The sequence below is a fragment of the Lathyrus oleraceus genome, chromosome 2 (assembly GCF_024323335.1).
Source record: "Lathyrus oleraceus cultivar Zhongwan6 chromosome 2, CAAS_Psat_ZW6_1.0, whole genome shotgun sequence".
NCBI lineage: Eukaryota > Viridiplantae > Streptophyta > Magnoliopsida > Fabales > Fabaceae > Lathyrus > Lathyrus oleraceus.
In genome coordinates, this window is record NC_066580.1 from 151,064,261 (window position 1) to 151,087,239 (window position 22,979).

The following is a 22,979-nucleotide window of genomic DNA, read 5'->3' on the forward strand; positions in this document are numbered from 1 at the left end:
ATTCGTCTTAATAGAAACATTATCAACAGAAAGAGCTCGTCAGCATCAATATAGGAAAATGAGGAGAGATGGCTTACTAACATGGCCTACTCGCCACCCACGACCACTAACTTCCTATTCTTCAGAAACTTCAGCTTCAGCTGCAGAGTTGATGTAACTACCCCAACATCATGAATCCACGGATGTCCTAAGAGACAACTGTAGGCGGGATGAATATCCACCACTTGAAAATTGATATGAAATAAGCATGAACCTATTATTATCGAGAGCTCAACCTCCCCAATTACAGTCTTCCTTGAGTCATTGAAGGATTTCACAACAACTCCATTGAATCTCATTGAAGCATCTTGGCAAGCAAGTTTAGACAACGTAGACTTGGGCAGAACATTCAAAGAGGATCCAATATCCACCAACACATTAGATAGGGAATCTTCTTGACAGTTCATAAAGATATGTAGGGCCATCTTGTGATTCCTTCCCTGCTCGGGCAGCTCTTCATCACTGAAGCTCAAAATGTTACATGCGGTAATATTGGCCACAATGCCATCAAATTGATCGATTGCCATGTCATGGTCCACGTAAGCTTGCTCTAGGACTTCTGCAAAGCTTCTTAGTGCGCTTCCGAACTCATTAGTAGGGATAACATGGACATCTTGGACGGAGTATGATACCATTGGCCCACCATATTGAAATCACCCTTCTTGATCAATTTTAGCATTTCATCTTGATCAGCATTCTGATTCACAATACTAGATTGGTCGGCTTGTATAACAGGAGTTTTCTCTTGAATTAATTTCTCTATCACTACATCTTCAGTCCTCTTAGGAGCTGCAGTAACAAATATCCGACCACTTCAGGTCACACCACTTACATCGGCAATGTTCACAACTGAGGGAAAAGCAGGAATAGGCATTTCCTTTTTGTCTTTTACCATAGTAGCATTATACTTGTAAGGCACAAATTTATCAGACTTGTAAGGCGTATGGCCCACCAAATGAATAATCAATGGAGAAACATCAGCCTTCTGACCATCATACGCAATTACAACTGGTTTTGGGATATCAAAACGGGGAACTATGATGTTCACATCATGTTCATCTTAATTTCCATCCCTCGTAACTTGAATAAGGTTCTGATCTAACATCTCTTGCAAGTCTTTTTTCACAACGGCATATCCTCGAGGACCTTTGGAACAAACTTGGCAAGAAGCATGGTCATGCTCGTAATAGCTTAATTCACATAAAGTTGCATGCATTTCAACCAAGGATCTTTTGATCAAATTGACGTTAAAAACTCGGTACTTCCGAGGACATCCTTCGACCATATTCACAGTAACATTATCATGCTTAGGCAGAATATTAGCTTGTACATTGGTGTTAGAATCTTCAAATGACAAGATACCACTTTGCATTAACCTTCTTACCTCGGCCGTCAAAGAGAAACAATTCTCGATACCATGTCTAGGTGCCCCATGATGGAATGCACAATGTTGGTCAGGTTTATACCACCATGGAAACTCTTTCGTAACAACTCGTGAAGTCCTTGTTTGCACCAAATTCTTTTGAATTAAAGTCGGAAACAACTCTACATAAGTCATTGGAATTGGGTCAAATTGCACATGTTTCTGGGTACGATTCTGTTGATTTGTATGATACTGGAAATGCGGTTGATAACTCGGTGCTAATGACATTGACTGTTTCGCAGAAGCCTTCTATGTCTCTCTTGTAAGATAGCATTTTCATCATGTTCCTTCTTCTTGGTAAACCATTCCCATATTTTCTGGAAACATCATATGAACTACCTTTTTTTAAACGTCCTTCACTGACACCTTCTTCTAACCTAAAACCCATATTCATCATTTCAGTGAAGTCACTAGGCGCACTTGCTACCATCCTGTCATAATAGAATGGACTCAACGTCTTCAAAAACAGCTTTTTCATTTTGTTTTCCTCCAACGAATGATTAACCTGTGCAACAATCTTGTTCCACCTTTGTGTGTATTCCTTGAAGGTTTCTTTTTCCTTGCAGAACATAGCACATACTTGATCCCTGTCAAGTGCCATGTCAATAATATATTTGTACTAGTGAACAAAATCCTCACCTAGGTCATCGAATGTTCGGATCTGAGTACTGTCGATCCCCATATACCACTTCAGAGTAGCCCCAGTCAATCTGTCTTGAAAGTAGTGGATTAGCAATTGATGATTGTCACTCTGAGTCGACATCTTTCGAGCGTACATCATTAGATGACTCAAAGGACATAAGTTACCTTTTTACTTCTCAAAATACGGAACTTTGAACTTGTGCTGAATCGTCACATTAGGAACCAAACACAAATCATGAATCTCTTTCTGCATAGTCAAAAATTGATCTTGGAACTCGTCCATTCTCTCATAAAAACCAACGGTCTCGCTTTGGTCAGTGTGAAAAATAAGTTTTTCAACATAGGGAACAACATGAACCACGGGAGGTGGTACTGACATCACAGGTTGAGCCACTGGAACTTCAGGTTGGTACCCCTCAATCACAAAGTTGGGGGGCATGCCCCAAGGGAAACCATAAGGCATGTCGTGTTGCAGAGCACTGATGGGAGCCACTGAGACGGACGTAGATACAATCTCAGAAATCACGGTCCTTTAAAGTGAAGTCGGAGGAGGTGGAAGCTGATTATGAGCAGCCATCAAAGCTTTCATCATAGTAGTAAGCCTTTCGTAGTCGTCCCTCAAAGTTGTCACTTCTTCACAGAGCTCGCGATTCTCTTTCTATAGGCGGTCCATCTTCTTCAACTGATTATCTCAAGCATTGTACCAGTGAGACAGCTTGTTTGAATGAAGACCAAGAAAGGAATAAGACACCTGGTAAACTTGCTCCAAGCAAGACCAAGATGCAACATGATGCATGATATGCAAATGAAAATGTGAATTATTATTTATTTCCCTAGGAACTTTAAGACATAAGTTGCAAACATAATAATAACACATTTCAATGGATTAAAATCTCATTTTATTAATAATAAAAAGGATTACAATCGGAAATACAATTTTAATGATCATAAGCAAAAAGAAACTAGGTTTATGGAATCATGTCTGATGAGGACCTAACTCCAAACTGAAACTTCTTATGAAACCTTTTTATCTTTCTTTCGTAGTTGCTCTTCATAGCATCTTTCTCTATCACGAGCTGGTCAACAATGTTTTTCCAAATGCCAGAAGTAGGAAGATGGGTAGTGCTGGTGTAAGCCCTATAGGCCAATACTTTTGGTACTTGTATCGAATTATTTATTAATAATAAAAGGCTTTTTCTTTATTATGTTTGTTTAATAAAGTCCCTAGAATAGTTAGTCCGTTTAATGTATCAAGTGTGACTTAATCATGAGATCACATTAAACATAAGGACATTATTCTTAAAGTATCCGTAGTCGAGCTTTATTGTGAAGTGGGATAACATTAAAGCATTAAGACTATTATGTATATAGACTGATGATCACATCTCATGGATCATGGATAAGGAGTTATCAAGTCTTAAACATAGGTATGAATATTAAGATTAATATTTATACTGGATTGACCCGGTATGAGAATACTATATAGAATGTTATGCAAAGTTTCATAAGTTATTCTCATGGTGATAATGGTGGATACCACCCTTCGACCTGAAACCACTATGGACCCTAGATGTAGAGTCTAGTGTCTTATTGCTGATCAAACATTGTCCGTAACTGGATGACCATAAAGACAGTTGATGCGTACTCCACGGAGCATGCTAAGGGACATGAGTGACCTAGATGGAATTTGCCCATCCTGCATAATAGGATAAATGTCTATGGGCCCAATATTGAACTGGACAAGGATGACACGGTCCATGCCTTATGTTTAATATATGCATAAGGGCAAAGGGGTAATTGTACACACAAGTATTATCACAAAAGGATTTGTCAGATCACATGACATTTTCGTGTCTCGGGTAGTAGTGATATGTTGCTAGATACCACTCACTGTTTATTATGTTAAATACGTGATTTAATATAATTGCCAATGCCGCGAAAACCTACAGGGTCACACACAAAAGGACGGATTGATGAGAGATAGAGTAACTAAGGAACACCGTAAGGTACGGTGCACTTAAGTGAATTGTAGAACATCGTAAGGTACGGTGTACTTAAGTAGAATACGAAATATGGTAAGGTACCACGCGATTAGGTGATTTTGGCATATTATAAGATATGGGCCACATACACTTAAGTGGGCTTTTTAGCTTGTAGCCCACACAAGTGGTTCTATAAATAGAACCCTTATGCAGAAGCATTTGTGCAGTTGCAATTTTGTTCTCTCTCTCTCTCTCTCTCTCTCTCTCTCTCTCTCTCTCTCTCTCTCACTCACTCAAAGTCTTCATTCGTAGCAGCTAGCACTGAGATTGAAGGAATCTGTTCGTGTGGACTGAGTAGAGGCGTTGTCATTGTTCAACTTTCATGATCGCTCCGTAGATCTGCATCAAAGGTTACAATCGCCACAAGAGGTAGCGATTCTATCACTGATCATGCCCATTAGTAAGGATCACTAAAGGAGAAATTTTTAAATTCTGCTGCATTTTGGATCGCTCTTCTCCTTCAGGTAGATGATGAACTGTTAGAGAAAATTAAATCCTCTTGGCCTCTGGATCTTTTCACAACACGTTTCTAGAGTAATTCTATTAAGTCATCCTTTTCTTTTAGCTGCTTCTGCAATTCTACTTTCTCAAGGTGTGGGGTGTGAAATTTTCTTTCCCAACCATCCCTCTCTTGCTTCATCATATCCAAAGCCTCTTACAACTCCTTAATGCCTTTAATAGTAGGATATTTTACCATTACTAAGGACATAGGTCTTTCATAAGCGTATGACATCTTGAATTCCTTTTCTCTTTTCTTCACCCAACTAGTGTAAGGCTCCAAAGTTATATAATTATTCAATCCAAGCTCATCTTTCCCTTTCCTATGAATATTGTGCCAAGCATGCACTATCCTAGCTTTCAACCCTTGAGTGTCTCTACATTCTTGGAAAAATAAACCTTCTAACAAAGTGTTATTAGGTTTTTCCTTTATAGCGAAACCAAGTTGATGTCTTGCCAAAGTTGGATTGAAGTTGATTCCTCCTTGTGTACCAAGAAGAGGCACATTAGAGAACTCCCCACAACTAATAATAATCTCAACATCCTTGTAAACAGAAGAGTACCAAGAAATGTCATCATTGGTGAGAGACATAAGTCTTTGAGACCACCTCAAATAATCCTTGTTTCCTTGGAAGACCTGAGATTGCGGCAAGTGCAAAATAAACCACGTGTACAGTAAAGGCGCACAAAAATTATAGTTCCACCTCCTTTAGAAGTCCTAAGATGAATGGAGAAATAAGTATTGTCGAGCAAAGTTGGAACCGGATTCCCAATCAAGAAGATCCTTATAGCATTAACATCAATAAAGTTGTCAATGTTAGGAAATAGGACCAAACCATATATGAGTAAGGCGAGAATAGTCTCGAATGCCACCATGCTACCAGCATTAGCAAAAGAAAAGGCCTTTTCCAATAAAAACTTCAAAGTCAACACTCTGATACCTCCTTTTACTGTGAGATTGGCATTTATGTCAAACTTCCTTAGATGAATGGCTTCGGCAATAACCCGAGATTTAAGAATTCATTCCATCCCACTAAAAGGAACTCTATCGGAAACTGGTAGACCCAAAAGATGAGTGTACTCCTCCATGGTAGGCAACAGCTGATAATCAGGGAAAGTAAAACACCGATAAACGGGATCATATAACTGAACCAAAGTACAAATAAAAGCCTTCCAAAATGGTATCTAAAACCCTTAGGATCATCCACGAAAGATGCTAGCTTCCTTAACTCCAAGAGATCGAGACATCTGAAACTGTATTTACAAGTGTTCCTCCTTCCAATATCCATGATCAGAATATCTGCGATGTTTGCAACAAAAGTGTCTAAGTTACTCGAAAATTGTGTAAAATTATTACGAATTCCATGAGTGCATGATGCAACAATCACAAACAAGGTCACACAAAGAAGGCTCAAAGGTTCGGAGTCACGAGCATGAAGCCAAGGTTAAGAACCAACCCATAATGTATGTGCTCAGGATATAATCACCTGTAGAACAAGGTTCTAAAAGTTCCCAGAGTCGTAATTCCATCTTTTGGATATTATCGATTTATATGACTACTCGTCCACCAATAATATTCTCAAGAGAAATTTGTCTGAGTGTAGTATCGTGTAACAACTAATTCAAGTCTACACCTGAATAGCCATCGCATTACATCCTAAAAGGCCAAGATGGGTTAAGGGTTCTAAGGTCCTCAGCTTCTCGGGCTTCCAGGTCGGAAAAAGTAATACCAACTATGACTACTTGTGTGACATCAATAATCCCAAAGGGGCCTCCACTGAGCGGAGGATCTCAAATCAGCTTATTAAGGATTAACTCCACGTAAGCCAAACATGACTATACCACCCTCCTATCATAAGAACTCTCAAGTCCGAGTATAGGACTTATCTCACCATATAAAGATCACCAAGCACCAGACAGAACAAACAATAACAAACAACAGCAAACATAATATATACACAAAAACTAAAGATGGTCTTAACCCACTAGGGACTACTCCCTAGCAAAGTCGCCACTTTTCTATAGTGGTAAAATTTTTGAGATTAATCTATTGATTAACTTAACTCGTAATGCAAGAGTCGCCACCACACTTTTATTATTTCCAAAGGAGAAGGGAAAAAGTACAATTAAAACCCAAGAAAGGTTTTAAATAAAACTAATAAAAAGAGAACAAGGGTTCAAGGGCTAGTTATGGAAAGGGAAGGTATTAGCACCCTAAACATCCATGGTACTCCATGGGAACCTCTTTGAAAATATGTACATTTTGGTTTGAAAAAGATGTTATTTGTTAAAAGATTGAAGGGATGGGAAAAGCAACATTTTTATTATGATTTGGTGTTCTCCGAGACTCTTAGAGTCTCAGGCCTACATACCAACAAAGTGCAATGTAGGATCAAAACCTCGTAGTTCATTATAAAAATAACAAAAGACTTTGTTTTGATTCATTTTTTATGGAAAAAAGACATTTTGTCATTTTAAGGAGAATACTCAACTAGTCACCCATAAGTATGATAATTTTGCATCATCATGAGAAGGACTCCAACTTGGATAAGGATCAACAAGTATGCCACTAGCTCCCACAGATGGAAAAGAATTATCATCAATACATTGAATTATAAATCAACAATGGAAATGACTCATATATAACGGTTTGAGAAAAGGTTTAAAAGGAAAAATGCACAAGGGCACAAAATGGTTTGAATGTGTTAGGCATTTTTAGTCTTTTGAAATTGGTCTAACTATGCTTAAGATGGATTGGATTTTACTAAAATAAAGGTTTTGAAAATCACTTGACAAGAATCTAGATTTATTGAGAAAAGTGGTTCAAGTTAAAAGCAAAAAGGTTTTTTTATAAAAAAAAAAAAAGGAGATTTTGAAAATTAAAGAAGGGGGAGAAGAAGGAGATACTATCTTAAAGCATAAAGTAAAAGATAAAGAAGAAAGATTTAACCAAGAAATAGCAAGTTTTATGACATAAGTCAAGCAATAATTCTCTCCTTTAGATTAAGTCTCAAGCAAGATAAATGAGCAAGTAGTAATCCATGTGTCAGATGAAACTGAAGTAACTAAGCAAAGTCTTCACAGAGAAGTCCAAAGTCAAAGGTATTAAATGGATTCCAAGGTCTCAAGTCACAAGTACAAAGCAAAGGTAAAGATCCTAATTCTAAGTCTATAACTCCACAAAGATGCCAAGGATAGTAACCACAAGCCCATGCATCAAAATAACCAAGTTCCTTTTAGGGTTTTTTTCCCTTTAATAATGTATTTTAAAATAAAATAAAAGTCCAAACGGACAAAGGAAAAAAGAGCATAAACATAAACAAAGGTCCATATGGACAACGAGAAAATATGATATGAGATGCTAAAATAAAAACATAAAGGAAATAGCAAGAACTAAAAAGCATGAAGTAAATGACACTAATGAAGTTAATATAATAAGATATTAGTAAATGTTAGTGAAAGAAGAAAAGATGTTTTTGGTTATTTTTTGGAGAACACTCAACTATCCACTCATAAGAATGAAAATATGAGCTTATACATCATTTGTGAGAAGCACTCCAACTTGGATAAAGATCAACAAGTATGCCATTAGCTCTCAAAAATGAAAAAAGGGCAACATTTTCACACAATACCATGAGGAATAGGAGACTTACAATCTCACTTATAAAAATGTCATTGTCTTTGGGATAAATTAGCGTTATGTTAAGCAACCATAATTGGACTTATATAGAAGTGACAACTATCTGAGGCCGGTCAATAATAATGATTGTGTTAATACATGCTAGAGAAACGATATGTAAATCATCCTTTTATAGCTATGCCACACAAGAAAATAAAATAAAGGGGAAGATCAAGCACAAAGGCTAGAAGGATGATTCATTACTACAATCCGCATTTCATGACACTTAGAACAAACTTATGCATCAATCCAAAGTACCTTAAATGATTCATGATCATTTAGAAGATGGATTTGAAATGGTGAAAGTTCATCAAGCACCAATCCACACATCATGAACAAGATGGACACAAATCCATCCAATTGATCAAAAGGAAAAGAATGGGATGAAGAAGAAAAGGGACAAGGGAGGTCAAACCCAAATTTAATCAGAAATTTGATCAAGTCATCATCAAAATCAATCATCCATTTTGGTGGATTAGGGTTTTCACCCCATCAACACCCAAGATCCATTGAGTTTGATGAGACTTGAAGCCAAAATCATCATGATCCAACGTCAACGAAAGTCCAAAAGGTCATCCAAATTTAAAATGCAATTAAATGAAATAAAAATGCATAAAAGGTATTTTTAAATGATTTTTAAAATGGAAAATCCACAAAGTCCTTCAAAACATCAAATAAATGGCCAAGAAAATTATGGATGGTTGGAAATAAAATGAGAATCATAAAATAAAGTTTTCAGAATTTACAAATGCACAAAAGTATTTTTAAACCAATTAAAACAAGGGAGAAAAGAAAAAAATTATGAAAAATAGAAAACCAATTAATTAAAATGTGGAAAAATGAAAATCAGATGAAGAAAAATAAAAGAGAATTTTAGAAATTATTTTGAGATTTTATGGATAAAAAATAAAATTACTACGAATTTTTAAAGAAAGAGCAATTTAAAATAACAAAAGAAAAAGAATAAAAATCAGGAAAAACCAGGAGCGTTGGATCACACCTCATTAATTGATGTGGCAGATCCAACACTCTAAATGATGAGAAACACGATGGAACACGCTGCAATCAGAATACGGGATCCAGTTTGAATTTAACCAATCAGAACATTTCAAAATGACAACTGTCTGGTCCAAACTCAGACCACCTGAGAAAAACTTTGGTCGTCTTCTCTAGTGATCTCTCATCGTAGTTTCATCATTTGGTAAATTCAAGACACGAGACCACCGCCATTGTGATCCCCTTCTCATCCCAAATTCAACCTCATACTCCAAATTCATTTATTTGAACTTAGCAAAGGGAATTTCAAAGAAGTTTCAGAAACAAGTTGGCCAAAAAAAAAATAATGAACATAATCAATCAACACCAGATAAGTTAGGGGAAAACATTAGAGAGTGATTGACTACATTACGATAACTTGTTTGAGTTCAAATGATGCTCAGAACTACCTTGTCTAGACGGTGATTAGAAGTTGATGAAGCTTTATTTGGTTAGAGAAATTCAGAAGGTCCCGGAGCTTGGGAATTGTTGCAAAAGTTTCAGAGGATGCCGATGGAGCTAATAGAATCAAGAAAATGGATTGAAATAGGCTAAAACTCAAAACATGATAGTTGAATTTTCTGGAAAAATCTTAAGTTGCAGTAGGGGTTTCTTGGCTCTCAAAAGCTTGAAAATTAAGGCAATAGGTTCCTCTATTTATAATAAATGTATTTGGATCCAAATATGTGTGGAATGATGCAAAATTCGTGCAAAACGAATTTGATCAAAGTCTATGAAAAGTGTGACTTGAAACTCCTCAAAACTCAGCCAAATGATGTGTTTTAAGTGTCAATTAACTTCTAAAGGTTTGATTAAACATGTTTAGGACCAAAACACTAGATAATTTGGCTTGGAATTGAGTTTAGTCATGACCGGATTTCGGAAAATGGTGATTTCTTCAGTTTCAAGTTACCATGTTCAACTCAATGGGGCATCCTACTCAGGAGGCTTTATGATCCCATTATTTTTGCAATATGTTAACATCATGGCAAATATTACAAAGAGCCAATAATGGTTGCATTTGGATGTTTGAGCACAAAGTTATGGTGTGTTGAAGTTGGCATAAAATATTGGTTCCATAACAAAAAAAATTGAGTGCTTCATGGCTGAAAATGACCTATAATGTCCCAATGAATTACATGGCCTTCCAAGCATAATTTGGCCTTAGTTTTTGAATAAAACGTGTAGAGTGTACCACCAATTGCATTGTGAAAAAAATAATCAGATTCATATGTTGAAAATTGAAGCATTTATGATCTTTGAAAGTTGGCAAAAAGTCATTTGAAAATAGGTCAAATTTCACTAAGTCCACAAATGACCTATAATGTCTCCAAACTTTTGGTGATCCTCCAAGCATAATTGGCTCTTGTCATATAAAGGGAATTTGTATAGGATGTTGAGAAGAGTCATATGTAAAAAGGGGCACTCAAAAATGTTGGGAATTGAAGGAGTTGTGATCTTTGGATCTTTGACTTCAAAATATTGACTTTTAGGTCAAACCACTTGGAACAAGCTTGTGTACTTTGACTTTATTTTCATTTCAAAGCACATGGGTGATCATATGAATTCAAGATAAGGTTTCATTGATTGTATCTTGATTAAATTTCTCAAATCTTGAAGTTGCTTGTTGAAGAAGGCATGGAAATAAACACATAAATATTTGACTTTCCTTGAGAAGTAAGCAACTAAACTTTGAGAAGCTCTTGATTTGAGAACCCCTACCTTGAACAATAAACTCAAGGGAAACAATACATATTTTTTGATATTTTGATTAGTGGTTAGATAAGCAATGAACATATAAACACAAAGGTAAAATAAATAGGAGCTTGGTGATCTCTATGAGAAGCAAACCCAAAGATGGATAGGGGAAGGGCCAAGATGTGACCTTGTTTGTATGAAAAAGATGAAAATGAGATGTGGTATATTAGGGTTAAAAATTAGGGTATGACAAAGTCCAATCATTCATGTTACTACTTTCATTACCAGAGTTCTACGAAAATCTAGTCCAAACTTTAATGTTTGTGGGTGATGCGATAACCATAGATGAAACAAGAATATGACTTTAATAGGTGATTTTTGAAAGGTTGCTACAAGTAGGATCTCTAGAAGTTGAAGAAAACATAAGGAACAGGCTCAAGGATTGTTTTCTACTAAAGGGAGGACTAGAGAAAGAGGACAAAGTAGGGGAAGGAAGTCTAGATCAAAATCTAGAGATCCTTTGGAAATAACATGCTTTAAATGTGGTGATCTTGGACACTTTAAAGAAAATTGTCTAAATAATAGGGTATTATTCAAGAAGCAGACCAAAAGCGACAATAACTCCAAAGGAAAACAATAATATTTGTCAGAGGCAAGTTATGTCTCAAATGACGAGGATAATTTTTTTTGTCTCATAGAAAGACCATGATATTTTCCGTAAGTGGATGCTTGACTTAGTAGTCTCTCACCATATATGACCAAATAGGAAGTGGTTTCTAACCTACAAAAGTACAAATGGTGGAACTGTTTTAATGGGAAACAAACATGCCTTTAAAATTATGGAGGCATGGTACTATAAGAATCAAGATCCATGATGGAACGATAAGAACTCTGATGAATGTAAAACATGTTCCAAATTTGAAAAAAAAAACTTATTTCTCTTGGTGCACTAGAAGAAAATAGTTGCAAAATAATTATGGAAGATGGAGTTTTAAAGCTGTACTTGGTTTGTTGGTTGAGATTAAGGGAGTTTGTTACAAAAATCTTTATCCTCTTATAGGTGAAAATGTCATGGGAGATTTGGCAGTTGGAATCAGTGGAAGTAAAGAGCAAATAGAATGCCTAAGCACAAAAATAAAGGATTGTTAGACTATGTGCATACTAATGTTTAGGGGTCCGGTTAAAGTTACTTCTAAATGTGATTCTAGGTACTTTGTTACATTTGTTAGTTGATTATTCTGGGTATTCTTAGATTTAATTTTTTAAGCATACGAACGATGTATTTGATATTTTCAAGTGTTGGAAAGTAATGGTTGAGAACATAATAGATATAAAGTTGAAAACTATAAGGTGTGACAATTACACAAAAAATAGGATTGGATATTTCAAGAAGTTTTGTGGTCAGAAGGCATTGTGAGACATTGGATAGTCAAAGACACACCACAATATAATAGAGTCGCAAAAAGACTGAATCTTACACTTCTTGAGAAATCAAGGTGTATGTGCTCTAATTATGGGTTAGATCTAGAATTATAGGCATAATATGTTGCTACATCTTGTTATGTAGTAAATTGATCCTCACATTCTAGTTTAGACATAGACATGCGTTATAGGGTGTGGTGAGGTGAACATTCTAATTATTATAGACTCAAATTTTTTGGATGCACTATCTATTATCTCATCAAGGATAACAAACTTGATAATATAGCCAAGAAATATGTCTTTCTAGGATATGTAAAAGGAGAAAAAGACGTCGTTTTTGGAGTGTAAAAGATTATATGTTTGTGATTAACATGGATGTTACCTTTGATAAAAAAAACTATGGTGCCTATTGATGGTCATGTTAACATACCACATTAAGTAGTTGAGATAGAATCCAAAGACCAACTAGATTTTAATCATGTTCAAGTGGTATGTCATGGTATTACTCGAGATAATGAGGTGAATGATCTTGATCATGAGGAGGTTCAACAAGAAAATATACACACATTACAAAAACAAGAACAAGAATCTTTGGATACAACTAGGTCAAAGAGGAATTATAAATTAGTTTAGAAGTTTGGGTCAGACAAACCTCTGAGGCATCATATGCAGGTAAACTTAATGGAATATGCACTCTCGGTTAAAAATAATGAGTCAGTCACCTTCAAGCAATCTATCAAGGAAAATATAGAGATAGTTGGTTGGTTGCTATGGAAGAAGAGATTCAATCTCTTCAAAAGAATAAGACATTGGAGGTGGTCCCATTACCTGTGGGAAAGACTGTTATTAGTTATAAGCGTGTGTGCAAAATAAAGGAGGATCGTAACAAGTCCGATAATATAAGGTATAAGGCTAGACTAGTGGCAAAAGGATTTACGCAAAAAGAAACGGTTGATTATATTGAGATATTTTTCCAATAGTAAAACATACTTCTATTTGAGTGTGAATAAGTCTTATTGCTTATGGTGATCTTGAGCTAGAACAACTTGATGTAAAGATAACCTTCTTACACAGTGACTTGGATGAGGAAATCTATATGTATCAACCTGAGAGATACAAGGTTAAGGGTAAAGAGAGTCAAGTATGCCACTTGAGAAAATCCCTTTATGGATTGAAGCAATCTCCTTGCCAGTAGTATAAGTCATTTGACTCATTTATGTTAAAGTAATATTTCTCTAGAAGTGATTATGATTCTTTTGTATACATTCATAAGCTTCATAGAGGTGATTATATTAATCTTCTATTGTATGTTGATGACATGCTTATTTCTTCAAAGATCAATGTGGAGATATATAAGTTAAACACTCAACTTGGTAAAGAGCTTGAGATAATAGGTATGGAGATTATGGGAGAGAGAGAGAGAGAGAGAGAGAAATCAAATTGAAAATTCTTCTTAAGTCAAAAGGCTACGTTGAACGGGCTATTAAAAGGTTTGGGATGAAATGTGTCAAGTCAGTGGTGACTCCATTAGCTCCACATTTTAAATTCTCTAGTAAGCAATCTCGAATTACAGTGGAAGATAATACATACATGAAAGGTGTTCCTTACGCTAGTGCAGTTGGTAGTTTAATGTACACCGTAGTGTGTACACATCCAAATATTTTACAAGATGTTAGTGTTGTCAGTAGATTCATGGAAAATCTGGGAAAGGAACATTGGGAAGTAGTGAAATGGGTATTCAGGTACTTAAAGGGTACTGTTGAAACATGTTTGTGCTTTAGTGGAGATACATGTTAATTAAATATATTTGTTGGTTCTGCTAATGCTAGTGAACTAGATAGACGGTGATCAACTACTGATTATGTATTTAAAATATATGGTGCTCTAGTTAGTTGGTGATGTATGTTACAAACATAGTGGCACTCTTTACTATAGAGACTGAGTACAAGGCTGTAACATAATGAGTGAAGGAAGCATTGTGGTTATGGGGTCTTCTAGATAATTTTGGGATTAAACAAAAATATGTGGATCTGATCAGTTGTGATAACCAAAGTTTGATTCCCTTGGTTAAGAATCAGGTATATCATACATGTACAAAACAAATTGATGTTAAATATCATTTAGTTCAGAATGTCATAGAGGAATGTCATATTTTTCTTACGAAGACACGTATTGATGCGAATCCTGCATACATGTTAATCAAGGTTATGTCATATAACAAATTCTATTACTGCTTGAACTTTATAAACATTATTCCATATTCGTCCAAAATTTGAATAATTCAAATTATGAACGGGACGGAGAATTGTAGGAATATTTAGCAAAAAAAAACTAAATATGAAAAGATAAAAATAAAATTGCAAATTACATAATAATAGAAAGGAAAATAAATTTTTGAGTTTTATATACATAGCTTATTATATAAATCAAGTTTGGGTTTGTCACTGATAATAACAACAACAAATATACAGATTATTATAAAGTGAACTTTATCTTATAACAAATTAATATTTGTTCTTTATAAATTTATATTTGTTTATATAATTTATTGTTTGCTACATAATTTTCTTGTTCAACTTTAAAATCAAAATTGTTTTTCATATCATTATTATAAATTAAATTTCTTCTGCGGCATCAACAACCTTCTTCTTCAACACTTATTATTGAATTTTCATTTGTAGATCTTGCGAACGGTCAAAGAGATGTATTTTTATCAAAAACAAAATCGTGTAACACCGTGATATTCTCAGTGGGTAATATACATCTCTCTCAATATCTAAAACAAATTTTAAAAGATCTGGATAGAACCCAAATATATAAAATAAGAATTCAATAGATGGAGGAGGTTGATTTGGTCATCCAGCAGCATTCATATAACTTCCGCATCATAACATATCACTGTCGACACAAGACATGTCTCGTGTCCAAACAATGGTTATTCAATGCATTTAATATTTTTATGTGTGGAATATATGTCCACAAAATAATTGTAAGTGAAGGTGGGTCATGAGTGTATATGATTACTATATATAATTAAGATTCAAGAGTCTAAATGCTTTGATTCTAGTATTTTTTGTTCGGATCCAAATCATGTGATTCATTAGTCTATGAAAAAATGGGATTAAAAATAAATAATAGATTAAAAGTTAGATAAAAGTTGTTAGAGTTATGGTTGATTAATTAAAGATATGACAATCTCCTTATACCAAAAAATTACAACTATTATAATGTGGTCAAAGAACGTATCTTGTTTAATAAACCCTCTTTGGGTTTTGTCAAACAGTTCTGGATTATTGGATATAAAATGCAATATTTATCATGTCCTTTTATTATTTTCTCATCCATTGGTTACAAAATAAGAACATTCTTTTGCCTAAATTATTACATAAAACGACAAGAAAATCCAACTCATCAATGTAAAAGGAGTTTCAAATAATGTCTTAATCGAGTTAGTGGACCTTGCCTTGAAATAACATGGTAACTACTCTAGTGGTTCCAAATTATAATATGATCAACTTTTTATTTGTTCAAAGACAATATAGTGTGTAACTGAAAACATCTAAAATGAATAGATTTTCAGATTTCACATGCATGATAAAATTTAAGTCAGGGATAGGGACACAAGTTAATAATTGAATCTTGAATGCTTCATTTTCATGCAAAGGTACATGAACTGTAATAAGGGATGCCCTTTTCAATGGTATCATTCTTTTAAGAAAGGTATTGACAAGAGAATAATATAAGATATTTGAGAATTTCACATGAGGATAAGTAATACAATTTGTGGATGAGAATGTTTTACTTTTAATGTTATATATATATATATATATATATATATATATATATATATATATATATATATATATATATATATATATATATATATATATATATATATATATATATATATATATATATATATATATATATATATATATATATATATATATATATATATATATATATATATATATATATATATATATATATATATATATATATATATATAACCATAATTAGGTGTATGTTGAAGGTGAAGCATCATGAATTGATTTTTTTAATCTCCGACATAGCGGTGCGGAGGTGGATATGCAAAGTTAGCATTCCAATACACAAGTCATTAAGATGAGTGTAGTAAAAGTTGGGATCAAAAAGTGTGCCATGAATATCTCGAGTAATGACTTTTATATCTTGGGTCATTTGGAGTAGATTAATATTAATTTGGGCCTTGACTTTTTGGTCTTCAGCCCGCGTAGAACAGATGCCTCCGAGAATTGCGGGGCGAGTATTAGCCAGTGAAGTCTTAGAAATATTGGTCGGCCCCTGAATGATGTTTTGCTTTGAGTTAGAAAAGAAAATGTCTTGGTTCAGTTGCAAAATGTAGAGGGTAGTAGGTGCACTAAATGTGTTTCCCATCATTAAAACATTTTACTCCTCCTTTTGAGCGCATGGCCCTAGGTGTACATGTTAGGGAATGATTTCCCTTCCTAAGGAGCTCGAGTGCTTTTTGACTATTTACTGCTTTTGATTGGACGATTATTTTGCTACCTTTAAATTTTCATCCACTTTTAATCTAGATCAATCGCTCTTGTAGACATTATAAGGTCGATCGAAGTCGTGGAGTTTTCTCTCTTCTCCCTCTTGATCCTATCTAAAAGTAAAGGAAAATCAACAAGGTAAGCACGACTAGAATCATCAAACAATCAAATAAAACAGGGAAAATGACATGCAAAAGAGGTTCTTCCTCTCCTCATCAGACACAAGACTAGCAATATCCCGACAGCAGATTTCACCAACAGAAAATGAAATAAATATTTCCTTCTCAGCATCGGTAAGAGATTCATATAATACAGAATAAGAGCTAGTTGTCTCAGCAAAATGGTCTGAGGACCAGAACCGCCTAACCCAGTCGATATATTTGGTCGACTATGAGGAGGGAGAAGGAACAACGGAAAATTCTACATAAGCAGCGAGAGAGATTAGGGTACCCAAGAAATATTCTAACTTGAAGCTCTTTTAATTCTCTGTGTAAATGCAGAAAACCTTGTGGTCAACCTCGCGGAAGGAAACTAAGTTATGACCAGGTCCTTTCCTTGAAGGGGGGTTAAAAGAAAAAATATGGAAAAAGAGATTATGTAAGGCAGACTCCACATGTCCTTGGTATTCATATCAATAATGGAATACTGTCACAAAATCCTAAGAAACTTGATGGAGTTGTGAGGGAGTAATGTGAAGGTGATCGAATACCCTCTTCTTAAATGCAGTCAAAGGGAGTTTGTGTTGGTGTAAGCCCTAGAGACCAATATTTTTGGTACTTGTATCGAATTATTTATTAATAATAAAAGACTTTTTATTTATTATATTTGTTTAATAAAGTCCCTAGAATAGCTAGTCCGTTTAATGTATCAAGTGTGACTTTATCATGAGATCCCATTAAACATAAGGACGTTATTCTTAAAGTATATGTAATCGAGCTTTGTTGTGAAGTAGGATAACATTAAAACATTAAGACTATTATGTATATAGACTGATGATTACATCTCATGGATCATGGATAAGGAGTTATCAAGTCTTAAATATACGTATGAATATTAGGAGAAATATTTATATTGGATTGACCCGCTATGAGAATACTACATAGAATATTATGCAAAGTGTCATAAGTTATTATCATTGTGATAATGGTGTATACCACCAGTCGACCTGAAACCACTATGGACCCTAGATGTAGAGTAAGGTGCTTTATTGCTTATCAAACATTGTCTGCAACTGGATGACCATAAAGACAGTTGATAGATACTCAACGAAGCATGTTGAGGGACATGAGTGACCTAGATGGAATTTTTTGATCCTGTGTAATAGGATAAATGTCTAAGGGCCCAATATTGAACTGGACAAGGATGACACGGTCTATGCCTTGTGTTCAATATAGACATAAGGGAAAAAAGGGTAATTGTACACACAAGTATTATCACATGATATTTTCATGTCTTGGATAGCAGTGACGTGTTGCTAGATACCGCTCACTGTTTATTATATTAAATACGTGACTTAACATAATTGCCAATGTCGCGAAAACCTACAGGGTCACACACAAAAGGACAGATTGATGAGAGATAGAGTAAATAAGGAATATCGTAAGGTACGATACACTTAAGTGAATTATAGAACATCGTAAGGTACGATGCCCTTAAGTAGAATACAAAATATGGTAAGGTACCACACGCTTAAGTGATTTTCAGTATACCATAAGATATGGGCCACATACACTTAAGTGGGCTTTTTAGCTTACAACCCACACAAGTAGTTTCATAAATAAAACTCTTGTGTAGAAGCATTTCAGATGAAATTTCGTTTCTCTCTCTCTCTCTCTCTCTCTCTCTCTCTCAAAGCCTTCATACATAGCAGCTAGCACTAAGACTGGAGGAATTCGTTCGTGTGGACTAAGTAGAGGCGTTGTCACCGTTCAACGCTCGTGATCACTCCTTAGATCTGCATCAAAGGTTTCAATCGCCATAATAGGTAGCGATCTCTATCACTGATTATGCCCATTCGTAAGAATCACTAAAGGAAAAAATTTAATTTCCGCTGCGTTTTGGACCGTAATTTTCCTTCAGTGGTATCAGAGTCACTTACGAAACCATGCATCTGATAGCTATTTATTTTCTATATTTTTTGTATTAATATGATTAAAAGACATAATGAATTAAATAATAAATGAGTAATGAAATTTGGCATCATGTGTGTACGATTTGGATGATTGATGTTGACTATGCTTCGGAATCCGACGTTAGTATGGTGAAGCAATGATCCATCAATCGTCTATAGGTTACACAAATGAGATCGATCAATTTATATATATGATATAAGTAATTGTGATGAAAAATATGGTATATATGATATATTGTTTCTATTTCGTTCATTCAAACACTTAGTGATTGTTATTCCTTTGAGCGATCAATGGCCATTTGCTTTGGAATCCGACATTAGTATGGTGAAGCAATGACGTGTTGATTAATTATACTGAATTATCAATCGAGGTGTGCTTGACGATATGAAATTGCTACATTAGGGTTCACGACAGTACAAGGATTGTGTTGTCAAAGAGTTATGTGATTAAGATTGTGATTGCACGAGATTTGTGCTTTAAAGTGTCAAGTGTTCATGCGAAAAACGACATCGGTTTCAAATGAATTATTCATTAAATTTTACGTCTGGGCGTTACCCCTTGATCCCCGTCCGTTGAACGGTCAGCGGAACCACTGTCCACTGACCGGGCAGCTGAACCCCCGACTAACTCTGCGTAGTGTGATCAATCGCTGAAATTTAATTTGGTTTATTTAATTAACAAAATTTAAATTAATAATAATAATGTGTTTATTATTATTGTCTTGTCGTGATCAGTTATGCCCTTAGTTTTCCTTTATTTTTATTTTCGGATTTTAAAATACGGCATGTGTGTCATGCCTCTCTTTTAATCTCTTAATGTAACTTATTTTCTCATCTCACTCACTCGTATGTAAAACGAGTTTCTTTTATGTAATGTAATATTATGAAGAAAGAGAAGAATACAATATCAAAGGAGGACAGCCTTGAAGATCTTGCTTGGATAAGCTTAGATCGTTACTAGGTTAGCTTAGGTTCTCTCATTGGCTTGGGAGAACAATTGCGCTAGGGGTCATACCTGTTTCATTTTGTATGTATGTTGATGCATGTGAATGTATGTTGATGTATGTGAGAGACGATTTATATCATAAATAAGCCGGTGAGATCAAAATAATTGCAAATTCCCTCAAATTAAATATTAACTTTATGCTTTCCATGTTTTAACACTCATCAAGACTAGTATCGAATAATGTAGGTTTCGTCTATGCGAGGTGTATGTTCTATATTAGTAAGATACAATGAGATAATTGTAATATCCAATTTCTAAAACAATGGGTCAAACTTAACTAAACAAATTATAATAAGATTATATATGTTTAGAAGCAAGAGTTGGAAATGATCCATATGATGGATTGGAATAAGGAGTTATTCATCCAACTAAAATATTTGAGAGTTGTATTAGATACAATTGGAAGGAGTTCTGACCTAAATAACCTAGTTTTGTGTAATACACCTACGTGGACTTCGAAAAAGTGAAAAGTGGATTTCGAGCCACTAGAAAATCTTCCAACGGGATTTTCCGAATCAAATGGTGAGGGTCATTTGTTTTGAGTAAAATAGCGGGGACATATTTAATTAAAGGCCTAATTGAATATGTTATTTTAATGATACTTATGTTTTCATATTTTTCATGTAGATTACCATGACAACAAACACGTCTAACAATATTTTGCGATCAATCATTTATAAGGAAAATTTGTCTGGGACAAATTTTCTGGATTGGCACCGAAATCTGAGGATTATCCTCAAGCGGGATAAAAAATTGTATGTCTTGGAGGAACTTGTTCCTGAAGAGGAACCTCCTAGTTCTGCACCTAAGGAATAAAGAGATGCTTATAAGAAGCATGTTGATGATGCCAATGAAGCTGCTTTTTTCATGCTAGCTACCATGAAGTCAGAGTTGCAAAAGCAACATGAGAACATGGCAGCGTTCGATATGATCAGACACATGAAGATGCTCTATCAAGAGCAGGCAAGGCATGAAAGATTTGAAGTTTCAAAAGCCCTTTTTAAGGCAAGATAGCTGAGGGAGCTCCTGTAAGTCTCCATGTGCTCAAGATGATTGTGTATGTGGAGAACCTTAAGAAGTTGGATTTTCCCCGCGGAAAAGAACATGTGACTAATTTGATCTTGCAATTTTTGCCAAAGAGCTTCAGCCAATTTGTACTTAATTTCAACATGAATGATATGTACAAAACTCTTCCTGAACTGCTAGGCATGTTAAGAGCTACTGAGGAGAATTTGAAGTCAAAAGGGAAGTCTATTCTGATGATCGGAAATGGAAAGAAACATAACAAAAGGCCCACCAAGCAGGGTGGTAAAGGGAAAGGAAAGGAAGTTGCCAAACCCCAACCCACTTCTCCTGCTTTGAAGCCTAGTGGAGGAATATCAAAGGATATCATTTGCTTCCATTGCGGTAAGACCGGACACTGGAAGAGAAACTGCCCAAAGTACCTGGAAGATAAGAAGAATGGCGTAGACACTTCAACTTCAGGTATTTTTGTTATTGAAATTAATCTATCTACTTATGCATCATGGGTATTAGATACTGGATGTGGTTCTCTCATTTCTACCAATGCGCAGCAGATAAAAAGGAGTAGAGATTTGGCAAAAGGTGAAGTTGACCTACGAGTTGGCAATGGAGTAAAGGTTGTTGCTTTAGCCGTAGGAACTTATGTATTGACTTTACCTAGTGGTTTGATAATTCAGTTAGAGAACTGTTATTATGTACCTGCAATTAGCTGGAATATTATTTACGTTTCTTGTTTGGACAAGTTTGGTTTTTCATTCATAATAAAGAATAATTATTGCTTCATTTATTTGAATGATATATTCTATGCTACTGCACAAATGAACAATGGATTATATGTCCTTGATCTTGAAATGCCTATTTATAACATTAATACTAAAAGGATGAAATCTAATGAGTTAAATCCAACTTACCTTTGGCATTGTCTATTATGCCACATAAATGAGAAACGCATTTCCAAAATCCATAAATATGGACTCTTGGACTCTTTTGATTATGAATCATATGAGACATGTCATACCCCAAAATTCACCATACCCTTCACAAGTTCATCTAGGTCACTAACTCTAATCATTTGTATATCCTGATAAACATTCGTCTCATCCACATGTCCATTGTATCATAACACATTCCACTTGCATTGAAAAAGTATAATCGTGGATTCAAGGGTTCTTATCACACATGGCATTGAATAGGATGCGAGCATTTCATCCTGGTTGTATTCATCTTGAAGCGTAGCTTGAAACCCTAGTTGGTGGATGTGAAGCATCATCATGATCGTTCAGATTCCTAAGACCCTAGTTGTTGGTTATGGCATTGTCATGTGGTGTATACATTCAAGAGTGTGGATTCCCTTGATTCATCTGGTCTGTTATGGAAGGTTCATTTATTGGATAAAAATTCATGGTTCTGATTCATTGATCAAGATCCATTCAAGGCTTCACATGTTCAAGATTTGTTGCTTGGTTGGTTTTCATTGGTTCAAGTCTAGTGCAAAGGAATTACAAAGTTCATTGGTTCAATATCAGTTTAATAACGTATTTCATTTGGTTCAAAGGCATGGTGGTCCACTTCAATTGTCCATAAGAAAACACTTTTTACCTGAGTTGTCTTTTGGTCAACTATTGACTTTTTGGTCAACAAGTTGACCAAAGTCAACCATCTTTTCCAACCGTTTTATTTTTCAAATCACAATACATGACCATTTTAAACCAAAGTCAACCCATACCACAATTTCAAACTAAAACCTTATTTCCATTCATCATTCGACCATACACCATACATTTCCATCCGATTAAAATCATA